Here is a 16580-nt window from a genome sequence, read left to right on the forward strand (position 1 = left end):
GTGCTCTACACACAGTAGGCAGTGCTCAAGGAATGCTATTGCCTGGTTAAAAATTTAGTATTTTAATTGACTTGGTCTTTGGAGGCGTTATGAGTATTGGGGATGGAGAGAAATGTGGAAATCAAATAATTAAGCAACAAGTATTTATTTATGTATTTATTTTTTAGTGAGGCAATTGGGGTTAAGTGACTTGTCCAGGGTCACACAGCTAGTAAGTGTTAAGTGTCTGAGGCTGGATTTGAACTCAGGTATTCCTGACTCCAGGGCTGGTACTCTATCCACTGCGCCACCTAGCTGCCCCACAACAAGCATTTATTAAGTGCTTATTATGCATCAGTCACTATGCTAAGCACAGAGGATGAAAGAGAAAAGTAAAGCAGTCCTTATCCTCAAGGGGTTTATTCACACTCTAATGAAATAGATAAAATGTGCATAAATTGGTTCATATTAGATATATACACAGTAGATAGAAAGTAATCTCTTTTGGGGGGTGGGGGGTAGGGCAATGAAGGTTAAGTGACTTGCCCAAGGTCACACAGCTAGTAAGTATCAAGTGTCTGAGGCCAGATTTGAACTCTGGTCCTCCTGAATCCAGGGCCAGTGCTTTATCTACTGCCCCTGGAAAGTAATCTTAGAGGGGAAGGCACTAGCAGCTAGAGGGATCAAGAAAGTCATCTTGAGAAGGTGGCATTTAAACCGGAGTTTGAAGGAAACTGGGAATTCCAAGGGATGAAGATGAGGATGGAGAGCATTCTAGACACAAAGGATAACTGATACAAAAGCACTGAGATGAGAGCTGGAGCCTTTTGTGTGAGGAACAGGAAGTAAGCCAGCATAGCTTGTCCATAGAGTACACAGAGGGAATTAATATGTAAATAGAATGGGAAGATTAAGAAGGATCCAAGTTGTAAAGAGTTTCCATTGACAAACGGGGTGTTTCCATTTGATCCCACAGGTAATAGGAAACCATTGGTATTTACTGAATAGGGGGCCATTGCAGTTTACTGAGTAGAGGGACAATGTAAATCACTTAAAGCTGCTGAGTGGAAAATGGATTGGAGAAGAAAGAAAGTTGAAGCAGGGTGACCAATTAGAAGGCTGCTGCAATAGTCCAAGTGTGAAGTTATAAGAGCTTGAACTAGAGTAGAGGTTGAATGGTTAGAAGGGACTTAAGGAGAGATGTGGAGAAAGAAATGACATTTGGCAACTGATTAGATTATGGAGTAAGAGTGCAGAGTCTAAGATGACACCTAGATTTCCTGCCTGGGTGACTGGAAGGGGAGTTATTTTTCCAGCTAAAGAAAAAAGCCTTCATTAAATTTATAAACTGCCAACTCCTTCTGTCCCCAAGGCAAACAAAGGTCTTAAGAAATAAAGGTTTCCTGGCCCTATTCCAAACTACAACTGTCTCTAAGGCACACAGCCTATATTGGATCAAACTACCCAGAAAGTTCCTGTATTCAGTGTCCTGAGAGCCTGAAAATTCAGGTAGACTTGTCACCCAAGAAGACTCTCTTTAAAATTGAGGGCATGGATGGGGGGGGGGGGATCGTACAAAAGAAGACAAAGTAAGTGGAATTTATATGTATGAAAGAGCTAGCAAAGAAAAAAAAGAAAATACAAAAGAGAGTAAAGTCAAAGGAAGTGTAACCTATATTCTCATCATACTGTTTTGTTTTGTTTTTTAAACTCACTTGGGCAGCTATGTGGCACAGTGGATAAAGCACCAGCCCTGGATTCAAGAGGATCTGAGTTCAAATCTGCCCTCAGATACTTGACACTTACTAGCTGCGTGACCTTGGGCAAGTCACTTAACCCTCGTTGCCCCACCCAAAAAACAAAAAAAAAGACCCTCAAATAGACATGTGTATATAGTTCTGTAGGACAATAATTAGCTATAGTTGCACATATTTCTTTTAGAAATATTCTTATTTGTTTTACATAGGTGTCTGTTATCTTCTTCTCTCAATTTAAATTCAATGGGACAGCTAGATAGTGCAGTGGATAGAACACTGGAACTAGAATCAGGACAACCTGAATTAAAGTGCAGCCTCAGACACTTATTAGCTGTGTGACCCTAGGCGAGTAACTTAACCTCTGTTTGCCTTAGTTTTCTCATCAGTAAAATGGGAATAATAATAGCACTTACCTCCTAAGGTTATTATGAGCATCAAAAGAGATAATACTTATAAAGTGTATAGCATAGTGCCTGGTGAATAGTAAGTGCTATATAAGTGTTAGCTATTATTGGGATTAGCATTAGTATTATTAGCATTTAAATTCCCTAAAGACAGAAATCATATCTACAATTTTTTTCGGCTGATATGAGTGTTCAAAATTTTTTACTAATCAAAAGATTGAGTTGGACTAAACTTTATAGTGAACTTTTACAATAAGACTTAGAAATACTTTGAAGTTCCCCCACCTTCACTCAGTTCTTTTCCAAAGTGGGTCAGGACTAGTTTTAATTTTTCATGATAAATCAGACATGATTATTATTATCTACAGACGTATTAGGTGTTGTCCTGTTGTTTTCAAAAAGCATGCAAAAAGTGAGTAAAAAAAAAATAAACTATGCTAGGATGTACAGAGCTCAGATGGAGAGATTGTGTTAACTCTTTCAAGACATATTAGAATCCACTGCTGTGGTCAGAGCTGAGTAAAACCGCTAGTCTAGGGGGCAGCTAGGTGGTGCAGTGGATAAAGCACCAGCCCTGGATTCAGGAGGACATCAGTTCAAATCCACCCTCAGACACTTGACACTTACTAGCTGTGTGAGCTTGGGCAAGTCACTTAACCCTCATTGCCCTGCAAAAAAAAAAAAAAAAACCAAAACCAACCAAACAAACAAAAAACCCCTCTAATTTACCTACTCAAAGTTAAAAGCAGACTAGATTTCTGGCCTCCTGATTCCCAACCAAGGGTTCTTCCCAAGGCTATGGTTATTTCCTCATTTGAAAGATGCAAGCCCTTGATAATAATATCCTCTTGGTGGTTAGAGTTCTTTCCCTTCCCCCTTGGATTACCTTGTTTTTAACTTATTTGTGTATACATTGGACCTACCCAGTAGAATGGAAGATTATAGATGGCAGAACTACTTTTAATTTTGTCTTTGTCTCAGTAGTGCCTGATGGAGGACCTTGATTAAAGCAGGTGCTCAACAAGTGTGTGTTAATATCAATAACAATGTTTAATAAATAAGCTTCTTTTTAGGGGAGCAGGGTTTTTTACTCTTTTTTTTAACTTTAGGATGACCTTGCTTGGAGGGGAGAGGAATCTCCTCTACTCTAGACTTCTTCCTTTGCAAAGGGAGAAGATTATGCTACCAACTCTGATTAGTTTTTTTTTTTAGTTAATTGTCTCTTTAGAAGCAATAGAAAGCCTGGCCCCAAGTGAATTAGATACAGGGCAGATCAGTATCAAACCCCAGAACCCAGCTGGAAGTGATCTCTACTCTCCTGGGAGCTTTCAAAGCAATAGTTCAGTGTTTGTGGGTCTCTTACTGAACTCACTCTATTCTATTTTGGATTAGTATTATCTGTGTACTTGTTTTTATCTCTCCTAATAGACTATAAAGTAGGGATTCTGTCTTATCTTTGTCTGTCTTTGTATCTGCCCCAGTCAGTAGCAGTGCCTGGTGGCTTCTAGTATTTGAATATTGGGAGCAAACATGAGAGAGACAGATAGAATAGAGGGAAAGAACTACAAGGGAGAATGTGCTGCCAAAAGGGAGCAAAGGATCACTTCCCTTTTCTTCCACCAACCATGCCCCCTTCCCAAACCGTTTATAGTCTAAGACTAGTTCTGATTCTGGATAAAAAATAGCACATAGTTAACTATAAATGAAATGATATATTTTCTCAAGTCTTCCTATGTGTATATGTGAGCACGTATTCATATCTATTGAGACTTTATAACCCACCAGCTTCCAAAAGAATGAGGGACGACTTACAAAATTAAATATACAATAACACAAGATAATTAGAGACAAAAAAAAGGATAGTTTCACAAGCAGGTATCCTTATAGGAGCTAGAACAAGAAGGGACCTCAGAGATCATCTTGTCCAACCAACCACCTCTTTTTATAGATGAGGAAATTGAGTACTAGGGAGGCTTAAGTGATCTGCCCAAGGCCACATAAATAGTTGCAGGTCTGGGCTGGGATTGGGACCCAGAGCCTTAGACACTACATCCAAAGACTCCATTTGTATATAATTTCTCTGCAGGAGGTCTTCACGTGGGTTCATCCAGATCCTAGTGATTTCCCTTCTGATATTACCTTCCATCACTTTCTACCTATCTGCATGTGCCTACTCAGTTTCATATTTGTCTCCCCTATTAGAGTGTAAGCTCCTTGAGGCCAGGGTGATTTTTGCCTTTATTTGTATCTCTAGTGCTTAGCAAAGTCTCTGACAACAGTAAGTACTTAATAAAGGCTTGTTAACTGCCTGGGCAACTTGACCCTTTTTTTTTTCTAATACATTACATCGCCTTTGCAGTTAATGTATTATCTGGAGTAGAGCAATTAAGCTAAAAAATAATAGCCTATGCTTACTTCACTCAGCATCAAAACAAACAAATCTTCTCATGTTTCCCTGAATTTCTTACATTTGTTTCTTTTGGGGGGTGAGGCAATTGGGGTTAAGTGACTTGCCTAAGGTCACACAGCTAAGTAAGTGTTAAGTGTCTGAGGCGGGATTTGAACTCAGGTCTTCCTGACTCCAGTGCTGGTGCTCTACCCATTGCGCCGCCTAGCTGCCCCTCTTATATTTGTTTCTTACTCCATTATATTTATATAGAATAATATGATCTGATATTCTCCAGTTTCTGGGTACTTACTTCATTTCCAATTTTTTTTTCTACTCCAAAAAGTACTGGTATGAATTTTCTGTAATGTATGAGTTCTTTCTTTAAATCTTTGATCTCCTTGGGGGCAGCTAGGTGGCTCAGTGGATAAAGCACTGACCCTGGATCCAGGAGGACCTGAGTTCAAATCTAGCCTCAGACACTTAACACTTACTAGCTGTGTGACCTTGGGCAAGTCACTTAACCCTCATTGCCCCGCCCCTCCCCCATTGTTTGTCTCCTTGTGGGTATATGCAAAATAATGGGATTGGTGGTTCAGAGGGTTTGAACATATGCTAATTTCTCTTATATAATTAAAATTGTTTTCTAGAATGTTTAGATTAATTAACAGCTCTTAGCTGTAGTGTATTAATGTACTTATTTTACTATAGCCTTTCCAACATAGATTATTTCTGTATTTCATTCAATCATTCAAAAAGCATTTATTAAGTACTAACTTAATGCCAAACACTGTATTAGGTGGTAAGGATTTAAATACAAGCCAAAAGTAAGAGAGACTTTGCCTCAAGGAGTTTACATTTTAATGAGAGAAGGCACATAAAGGAGAGTGGAAAGCAGATGGGGAGTAGTCAGAAAGAGCATCATGTCTAAGTGGGGAGAATGAGGGACGGCTGATCTGGGACCTTTCCCCAAAATGGAGGTGCTGGGAAAAACTTACCAATGGGAGAAGAAGCTTGCAGGAGCAGAGCCAGGAGGCAGCTGAGGCATGGTAATTAAGTCCAGAGAATTTTTTTTTTTATCATCTTTGTTGATTGGAAGGATGTAATGTGAAACCTTAGAGGAGTAATTTGCATTTCTCTTATTAGTGATTTGGATTAGTGATTAATTAAAAAACCAATTTCATGTGGTTATCATTTGATTGCATTTCTTCTATTAAAAACTTTGTGTTTACATCCTTTTCCCACTAAGATAAATTTTTTAAAATGGAGAATCAGAGCATCCCCAACTGCCAGGTGAACAATTCCCCTTAGATTTCCCATAAAATCTCATATCCAATATGGCCCAAACTGAACTCATATCTTTCCCAATAAACTTGCCTCTCCTTCCAGATTTCATTTTGTTGTGGGCATTATCACCTTAATTTTATCATCTCAGAGTCATAGTAGTTTTTTCTCTTTCATTTTCCCCCTTACTTTTCCCACCATATACAATCAGTTGCCAAGTCCTGTCAATTCCCATCAGTCCAATTTTTCTTGCATCTATCCTCTTTCTATTCACACAGACAAGACCCTAGTTCAGGCCTTCAATCCTTCTGTCTGTACTATTATAACAACCTCCTAACTAGTCATTTATTTAAACTTGATATTCAACAATCTATCTTCAACATTCCTGTCTTAAGGCACAGTTCATACTGTTACTTTTCTGGCCAATAAACTTCAATGGCTCCCTATTGCTTGCAGAATTATATACAAACTTGTCAGTCTGGAATATAAAGCTTTCCGTGATCTTGACCTTTGAAGCTTCTGCCAATGAAACATGGGCTTTTCATTGATTATCTCTTCACAACTTCTCTTCTCCACTTCACAGTTTATCAACATTTTTATTCTGGACATACAACCATACATATTCCAGACATCACAACCTTCACACCACTTCTCTTGCATTCTTCCTCATTTGTAATGTGTTTCAGCCAGTTCACATCCATTTTTTTTTCTGTATCACCCTTTGAGTGTATCTTAACTCTTCTTCTTCAGACTGTGGTATTCCATGATTCTCAGCCACATAATATTACTAGAAGAATGATAGTATTCATGTTTTTTTATAAAATTATCTTTATTGTTCTTTGTATGCTAAAATATTCATGACTATTGATGATTGTGAATTTCATAAAAAGAAATAATATTCAAATTGAATTTTTTTGATGTTATAAAAATGGGACTTTGAAGCTTGAGGTCATTAAAGCACTCATCAATTTTCCAAAGGCAATACTGTGATGGTTCTTCTCCTATTCAATTCTGAGTCGAAATTGTTATTTATTTCTTGTCTGACCAAGAGATAGATACTGATGGACAAGTCTTATAGGTTGTACATTCAATTTCATATCATAATTTGGACAATAGATATTTTCCATCCACATTCTGTATGAATTGTTAGTGCAAACTCTCCTAAGTGTTCTGATGACTCACAATCAGTACAATATCAGTAAGCAAACATACCCAATCTCAAACTGTATTATAAAGCAGTAATTATCAAAAAAAATTTCATTCTGGCTAAGAAATAGAGTGATGGATGAGTGGGATTGAGCAGGTACACAATACATCGTAGTAAATGACCACAGTAATCTAGTGTTTGATAGACCCAAAGATCCAAGGTCTGCCCCCCCATAAATAGATGTCATAAATATTTTTGTGCATGTAAGTCCTTTTCTTTATTCATTTATCTCTTTTGGGAAGCACACCTGGTAGTGGCATAGCTAAGTCAAAAGGTATTCACAGTTTTATAGCACTTTGGGCATAATTTCAAATTGTTCTCCAGAGTGGTTGGATCAATTCACAACTCCATTAATAGTGCATTAGTGTCCCAATATTTCTATATACCCTCCAACATTTGTCATTTTCCCTTTCTGTCATATTATTTAATCTGATAGGTGTGAGGTGGTACTTCAGAATTCTTCTAGTATGCATTTTTCTAATTAATAATATTTTTAAACTTTTTTAATATAGAGAACTTTGATTTCTTCTTCTGAAAACTACCTCTTCATATCTTTTGACCATTTATGAGTTGGGTAATGACTCATATTCTTCTTCTTTTTTTTTTTTTTTTGCAGGGCAATGAGAGCTGAGTAACTTGCCTAGGGTCACAGAGCCAGCAAGTGTCAAGTGTCTGAGGTCGGATCTGAACTCAGGTCCTCCTGAATCCAGGGCCAGCACTCCATCCACTGTGCCACCTAGCTGCCCCAATGACTCATATTCTTTTTTTTTTTTTTTTGCGGGGCAGTGGGGGTTACGTGACTTGCCCAGGGTCACACAGCTAGTAAGTGTCAAGTGTCTGAGGCCGGATTTGAACTCAGGTACTCCTGAATCCAGGGCCAGTGCTTTATCCACTGCACCACCTAGCTGCCCCAATGACTCATATTCTTAAAAATTTGACCCAGTTCTCTAAATATTTGAGAAATGAGGCCTTTATCAGAAAAATTTGCATAAAATGTTTCCCCTAGTTTTGTTTTTCTTCTAATCTTAGATACATTGGTTTTGTTTGTGCAAACCCTTTTTAATATAAGGGAATCAAAAGAATTCATTTTACATACTGGACTGCTCTCTATCTCCTGTTTGGTTACAAATTCTTCCCTTATCCATAGATCTGACAGGTAAACTATTTCACACTCCTTTAATTTGCTTACATCACCCTTTATATCTAAATCGTATACCCATTTTTACCTTCTCTTGGTATACGATGTAAAATGTTGGTCTATACCTAGTTTCTGCCCTACTGTTTTCTAGTATGCCTAGCATTTTTTTTTTTGTCAAATACTGAGTTCCTCTCCCAAAAGTTTGGATCTTTAAGTTTATGAAACACTAGGTTCTTATGGCCATTTACTACTGTGTATTATGTACCTAATTTATTCCACTGATCCACCACTCTATTTCTTAGCCAGTACCAGATTGTTTGGATAATTACCAATTTGTAATATAGCTTGAAATCTGGAATTTCTAGGCCACCTTCCTTCACATTTTTTCATTGATTCCCTTGATATCTACAACCTTTTGTTCTTCTAAATGAATTTTGTTATTATTTTTTTCTGGCTCTACACAATAATTTTTTTGGTAGCTTGATTAGTGTAGCACTGAATAAGTAAAGTAATTTATGTAGATTTTTTATTTCATTGTATTGGCTTGGCTAATCCATAAGTAACTGATATTTCTTCCATTGTTTAGATTTGACTTTATTTGTGTGAAAAGTGTTTTGTAATTGTTCTCATATAGTTCCTGGCTTTATCTTGGCAGATAGACTCCCAAGTATTTAATATTGTCCACAGTTTTGCTTTTCAACCCCCCTCCCCCCAATCCAACCTTTCTTTTCTAATCCTTCTGTCTATTATCCCCCTCCCCTCTTACTTCCTTGTAGGGCAAGATAGATTTTTATACCCAACTGAGTATATAGTTATTCCCTCTTTGAGCCAATATCAATGAAAGTAAGGTTCAAACATTGCCTGCCACCCTCCCCCATCTTCTTTTTTTTTACTCTAAAAGCTTTTCTTGTTGCTCTTCTTCTTATACCTTTCTTCCCCCTTCTTCCAATGCATTCTTCTTTCTTTCACCCCTTAATTATATTTTTAAGAAATCATCCCACCATAGTCGACTCATACCCATGCCCCCTTTCTAACTGCCTTAATAATGATTAAGTTCTTAAGACTTACATGTATCATTTTCCCATGTATGAATGTAAACAGTTTAACCTTGTTGAATCTCTTGTGATGTATCTTTCCTCTTTACCTTTTTATGCTTCTCCTGAGTCTTAGATTTCAAAATCAAATTTTCTATTCAATTCTTGTCTTTTCATCAGGAATTCTTGAAAGTCCTTTATTCCACTAAATATCCATCTCTTTCCCTGATGGATTATACACAGTTTTGCTGGGTAAGTGATTCTTGGTTGTAATCCTAACTCCTTTGCCCTCTGGAATATTTTATTCCCAGGTCTCTGATCCTTTAATGTAGAGGCTGCTAAATCTTGGGTTATCCTGGCTATAGCTCCATGATAATTGAATTGTTTCTCTCTGACTGCTTATAATATTTTCTCCTTGACTTTGGCAGTTTGGGGATGTAACTATAATAATAGCCCTTGGAGTTTTCATTTTGGGTCTTCCTTCAGGAGGTGATTGATGGATTCTTTCAATTTCCATTTTACCCTCTGGTTCTAAGATATCAAGGTAGTTTTCCTTGATAATTTCATGAAATATGAAGTCTAGCTTTTTTTTATCATGTCTTTCATGTAGTTCAGTAACTCTTAAATGATCTCTCCTCAATCTATTTTCCAGGTCAATTGTTTTTCCAATGAGATATTTAACATTTCCATTTTTTTCATTAATTTGATTTTGTTTTATTGGGTTTTTTTCCAGATCTCATACAGTCATTTGCTTCCACTTGCCCAATTCTAATTTTTAAGGAATTATTTTCTTCAGTGAGTTTTTGTAGCCTCTTTTCTATTCAGCCAATTCTGCTTTTTAAGGAGTTCTCTTCAGTGGATTTTTGTTCCTCTTTTATCATTTAGCTAACTCTATTTTTTAAAGTGTTATTTTCTTCAACATTTATTTGTGTCTCTTTTGTCAAACTATAGACTCTTTTTCATAATTTTATTGCATCACACTAATTTCTTTTCTCAATTTCTTTTGATCTCTCTTATTTGAATTGTAAAATGTTTCAAGATCTTCCAGTAATTCTTTTTGGGCCTCTGCCCAATTCACATTTTCTTTGAAGCTTTACGCATTACTGTTTTGACTTTGTTGTCTTCTAGGTTTGTATTGTGATCTTCCCTGTCACCATAGTTATTTCTTATGGTCAGATCCTTTCATTTATTTATTTGTTTGTCGGTTGGTTTGTTTATTTACTTCTTCATCCATATATCTGTTTATGTATTCATTCATTCGTTTGTTTATTTATTCATTCATTCATTCATTTATTGTTTGTTTGTTTGTTTGCTCAATTTTACAACCTATTTATTGACTTTTAACTTTATGTTAAAGTTGGGCTCTGTTCCTGGTGTGAAGAGCACATTGTCCCAAGCTTCACAGTTTTCATGCTTCTGTTTTCAGAGCTAGTTCTGAGGGTCTATAAGTTTTTGGTTCTTCTAAGGAAATATGGTCTAAAGAGAGGTATGGTCACTGTTCTCCTGTGCTCTGGTCTGTGAGTGACCACAAGTATTTTTCTCTACCCTGGAACTATGACTCGGGCTCCTGCTCTTCTGTGGCTGCAAATGCTTCCACTCCTTATGACCCTGGTATCATGAATCTGGCTCCTGCTTTTCTGTGTTTGCAAGCATTAGTGCTCCTTTCTGCCTTGAACCTGAGACTAGGGCTCCTGATCCACTGTGAGCACTCTACTCCATCCTAGAACTATAACCAGGTTCCCTGCTTTCCTGCCACTGAAATAGCTAGTGAGCTCATGTTCCTCCTTGCCCTGGGACTGTGACCTGGAACTGCATATGGGCAGTGCACCAGTGTCCTGCACCCAGTACCAGGAAAGGTTAGACTAGTTGTCCAATTCCCTCACTATCTATAGGCTGGGTGCTCCCAAAGCCCCCATTACTGATGGAGCCATTCTCAAAGCCTGCTTCTGACTTGCCAGGCCATGACCTGTGCTTTACTGAGCTCCAGTTGGGACTACCACCCTGGTGAGACTGACCTTTCCCAGTGACCTCCTAAATTGTCTCAAGCCAGAAAATTGTTTCAACCTGACCTTTTGTTGATTCTGCTGCTCCAGAATTTTATTTGAAGCATTATTTGCAAGTTGTTTGGAGGGGAATTTGGGAGAGCTCAGGGTAGTCTTTGCCTTTACTCAGTCATCTTAGAGGGCTCTGCCCTCTATTATATCTGTCAAGGTATAATAATCTTCTATGATTTTGCCAGAGGTATGTGGGACCCCTTGTTGGAGAAAAACCTTGAAGGCAGCATTTTGTTGGCCTAATCTAATACTATTTTGTTGTGCTCAAACAATAAACACTTTGGGATTTTGTATTCTTTACACCTTTCAGTTAACTGTGTTCAGAGCAGGTGTAGTAGTTGAATAAATAATATGTTTCATTCTACCCATTTTGATTTTTTATACACTCTTGTCTACTCTGCACATGGAACAACACATTTTTATTAACATTTCTAAAAATGTTGTTTGTTGAACCTTTGTTACACTATAAATTACCTCATAGTCCCTAGAGAGGATTTAGTTTCCAGGAGATTAAATCCTACACAAAACGGCAGATTCAGATAATCCCCACCCAGATGCTACCATGTGCTGCTGTGTGGTTTGGGACTGAGCCCAGGGCGCTATGGCCATATTCCAATGTCGGTAACTACGTTCTGCCAACCGAAAATTTCCCTTGGACTTTTAGTTTGTTCAAGTATCTTTATTTCTGGTCCTAATCCATTGCTAGGATGGGCTAATGGGGACTTTTTCTGTTAAGTGAAATGCTAATAGCATATCAATGAAAAGCAATCAGAAAATGGCACGCAAAATCCCTCTTTAAAGCAGAATATTAGCATCTTTTCTAGCTTCTCTCCTTGTGCTTTGCCTGAGTTCAGGCTGGCATCCAAAGAGGTTTTTGCCAAGTTTAAACAAAAAAACAACTGAAACAACCCAAAACCTATTATTAGAATTAAAATCAGGAGTTGCAAGATCCGTGCAAATAGAGATTTTTAATCCTAGGTAGTGTCTTTGTTCTTATTCTACTGACTCATTTATAAAGTTTTAAGAGAAATGGATGAAAAAAGGAAGAGGTTAAACAGGTATTCATTCCTCTCCGTCATCCCCAAAACCACTGGTTTCTTCCCACTATTAAGCCTAGAAAACAAAAACTTGCTCCTTACAGCAAAGGGATTGCTCTAATAATTCAGACTGAGTGACTAAAAAATAAGTCAAAAATTTATGGTTGAAAGGGACTATCTCATCTAACCCCCTCATTTTACAGATGAGGAAAATGAGTGTCAGAGAGGGTAACTTGGTCAAGTAAGTATTAGAGCTACTTTGACATGAGGTCCTTTGAGTGTTCTTTGTATTAAACAGACATATTTAGGGGAAAGAGAAATAAGGTTATATATAGCTAACACACATACATACATATACATGTATTCACACATATGCATATGTATACTTATATACATATATACGTGTGCGTATATATATCTATATCTATACATATATTTATATAGTTTTGTGGTTTGCAAAGTACTTTTCATGTTATATCATTGGATCCTCACAAATCTGAGAAGTAGATACTATTATTATCCCCATTTTATAATGAAGAAAATGAGGCTGATACATATTAAGTGACTTGCCCGTGGTCACATAGCTAGTAAATGTCTGAGGCCAGGTTTGAACTCGGGTGTTCCTGTTTTCATGTTCACTGATTTATCCATTGTTCTACATAACTGTCTAAATAAGATAGCTCTAGAGGATAGAGGATACCATAAAGAATATGTATGGGGTTAAAACTTGAGTAAGAAATTTGAGTTGCAAGGGGATAAACTAGGGGTGTGGTGCAGCCAGGTTGGACATGCTCAAACATTTAAAAATTTTCAGTGGGAACATTTACACCTTAGAAATCTATAAACACTACATATCAAGGTTGTCTTCATGGTTTTGTTGATTTTCTAGACTTAAGAAAGTGATGGAGACCTGCAGGTTAAACCTAAAAGTGTGTCCTGTTTACCTTTTTCTTCTCTGGAGAGCTGGTAGTTAAACATTTCCATAATACCCTTGCTTTTAAAGTTTTTTTGTCATAGATCCCTTTTTTCACTGCCCCCCCCAGGGCTTTATTTATGTATTGCTGCTCTAAACTTAGGAAAGTGATGGATAAAATGTTAATAATACAGATTAAATTTAAAAGAATGTCAAGAATACATTTCACCCCTGGAGAGTTGGTTGTTAACCAATTACCAGGATACCCTGGGTGGCAGAGATAGTTACCCTGTCTAATCTGGTTCCGAAACATGTATTTCTAGCTCCTCTAATGTGGGCCTTGCTATTGGCTGGTCATTAACTACCCACAGGCATTGAGGACCATTCTTACCACTGCTATGGATTGACAATACGGTAGAACAGAATAAGCATTTAATTCAGGAAAACCTGGGATCTGGCCCTGGTTCTATCACTAACCAGTCATATGGCTCTGAAGAAGCTATCAATTAACTAACAAGTATTTATTAAACACTTATGCTAAGCACTGTATGAGTCCCTTCTTCTGGGTCTCACATTCTTCATCAGTCAAATGGATCTGGTGCAGTCTACGGTCCCCTCCTGAGAATGTTTGTAAATGCATAAAATAAAATACATAAGATTATGAAGGATGCCAATTATATTTAAACAAATTTGTGCTTTTTTTCTATCCAAGTTCACAAATTCCCTGATATCTATCCATGGACACTCTTGGGGTCTATGAATTGTAGGTTAACAATCCCTGGACTAAAATATTTGAAATCAGCATAGTTTGGTACTTAAGGATCTCTGATTCCATTAATGTCCATAATCTGTTCACCAATACAGATCACAGTCCCTCTGTAACTTAATAGATGTTCTGCAGAGTTGTCATGGCTAAAAATGTCATCATGAGGAGGTCAACAGTGATGAATCTCTTCAAAATGAATTAGGCTAGTCTTTAGATGATACACAACAGACCACTGGGTTTCTATTAAAACCATTCTAGCCTGACATGGCTTGTCAGAATTTGAACTTCATTGATGTATCCTTCAAGAACTTAGGCTCATTACCACCTCAGGGATGGGGGAGGGGAGGGAGGGAAAGAGGGATAAAAATTGAAACCCAAAACTATAAATAAAAATGTTTATTACTTTAAAAAAAGAATATAGGCTCACCTCCACACTGAAATAAGGCTCAATCAACAGAATGTTTTAATTTCTATGCAATGAAATAGATATGCCTAATCCACAAAAAGAAGTGATTTTAAATAAAGAGAAATAGGGGGTTTGCATCAAAAAATAACAATTTAAAAGAAAACATATTTCAAACAGAACACAGTAGGTATGTTGGTTTTCTTAAATGAACATGGTACAAAATGAAACTATTGCCTTTAAAATAAGACTTTAAAATAAACCATTTGATTCAGACTTGTCATTGTACTTATTTAAAGTCATTATGAACCCTATAAAACCCTAATGCATTTCCCAAAACAAACTTGTTTTTCTTAAAATTTAAAGGAGTATAAAGCAGAAAATTTCTCTATACTACTAAAATATAAGTGACTGCCGAAGTTTGTTGACGTTTTAGATCCATTTTCATTAGTTCAAATTTCATGCTTTTTACACAAAAGGAATGTAACAAACAACCATCAAGCATTACATGTTTTTATCCATAGCAAATTACATTGCAAACAAAATGCTGGCATTTGGGGGGATTCTAACTACTCAAAAAAGGCCAGGAAACATTATGTTGGAAAACATATGTTCTGACTCGGGGTCTATAAAGGTTACTGTAATCTAAATAGTAAAAGGAGAAGATAACTTTTCTATTATAAGAACCCAAATGACTTAAACATGTGCTATTTCTGCAACTCAAGATATGGCATCTAAGACATTTGTGTACATTTCTACCTACTATGTGGTAACTTTATGGGTCATAAATGCTTTAACCAAAGTTCCACTTGTTTACTTGTGCCCTGTTGTTTTTTTTTTTTTAAATAAGCTCTCATATACCAGTATACGTCAGAGAGATTTGCCTAAAGTACTTTGTAGATATGTCTTAGAAAGCCATCTGACTCATAAGAGATTATGTGATGGGGCAGCTAGGTGGCGCAGTGGATAGAGCACCGGCCCTGGAGTCAGGAGTACCTGAGTTCAAATCCGGCCTCAGACACTTAACACTTAACACTTACTAGCTGTGTGACCCTGGGCAAGTCACTTAACCCCAACTGCCTCACTAAAAAAAAAAAAAAGATTATGTGATATGCCCAGGGTCATACAGTGAATGTTGGAGGAGATATTTGAACCTAGGTCTTTCTGACTCCAAGCCCTAGCATTCTACCATGTATCATTGCCTCTGTCCCTAGGCACAGGAAGAACAATTTAGGGGTAAGAGATGCAGATAAAGAATAAATTCCACTTTATTCGGTCAGATGGACATGTTTATATTTGTGGATAGAGTTGATGTTGTAAGAAGGGAGACAGCTGTAAGATTCTAGAAAAAAATATATATACAGTAATAGGTTCTAAATAATTCATGTTAGTTTAAATCTTTATCATTTGACTTCCCTAAGACTCTGTATTGTCATCTGTAAAATGAGGAACATTTATATAGATAGCCTCTAAGGTCTCTTCTAGCTTTAAATCTATAATATTATGATATTGATATATTAATAAGGGAGCCAAAATAGGTCCAAAGTAGGAATTATCAATTGTCTATTGAACACTGGCTTCTCTGCTGTTCCTCATACATGATACTCCATCTCCCAATTCTGGGCATTTTCAGTGACTGTACCCCATATCTGAAATGCTCTCTCTATTCAGCTCAACTTCCTAACTTCTCTGATTTCCTTCAAAACTCTGCTAAAGTTCTAACTTCCATATGTAATCTGAAAATGTTTACAATATAAAAAACAAAATACAACAATAAAGCTTTGAGAGAGACAGAGACACAGAGATGCAGAGAGAGACAGAGACACAGAGACACAGAGACGCAGAGACAGAGAGACTAACTTGTCAAATGACTTGCCCAAGGTCTTACACCCAGAATGTGTCAGTCAAGACCTTGAGCCCTGACTACAAGGCTGGCATTCTCTTTATCCACAACTGCCACACTGTCTCTCTTGTCTCATCCTTATCTTTCCCCTTTTATGCTCTGTTTCCCTACTCCATCCCTACCCTCCAGAGCTAAAGCATGTGAGTCAGACAACCTGTTCATGACTACATTTCTGACTCACTATTTCTCCCTCAGGAAGCCACTTTCTCTCAGTGCATGAGCTTCTCCGTTCATAAAATATGAATCCTAACATTGGCTACCTTAATGCTTCCCAGAATGGTTATGATGATAATGAATATAGAACAATATTACTAT

The sequence above is a fragment of the Dromiciops gliroides genome, chromosome 4, assembly GCF_019393635.1.
Source record: "Dromiciops gliroides isolate mDroGli1 chromosome 4, mDroGli1.pri, whole genome shotgun sequence".
In the NCBI taxonomy this organism is placed as follows: domain Eukaryota; kingdom Metazoa; phylum Chordata; class Mammalia; order Microbiotheria; family Microbiotheriidae; genus Dromiciops; species Dromiciops gliroides.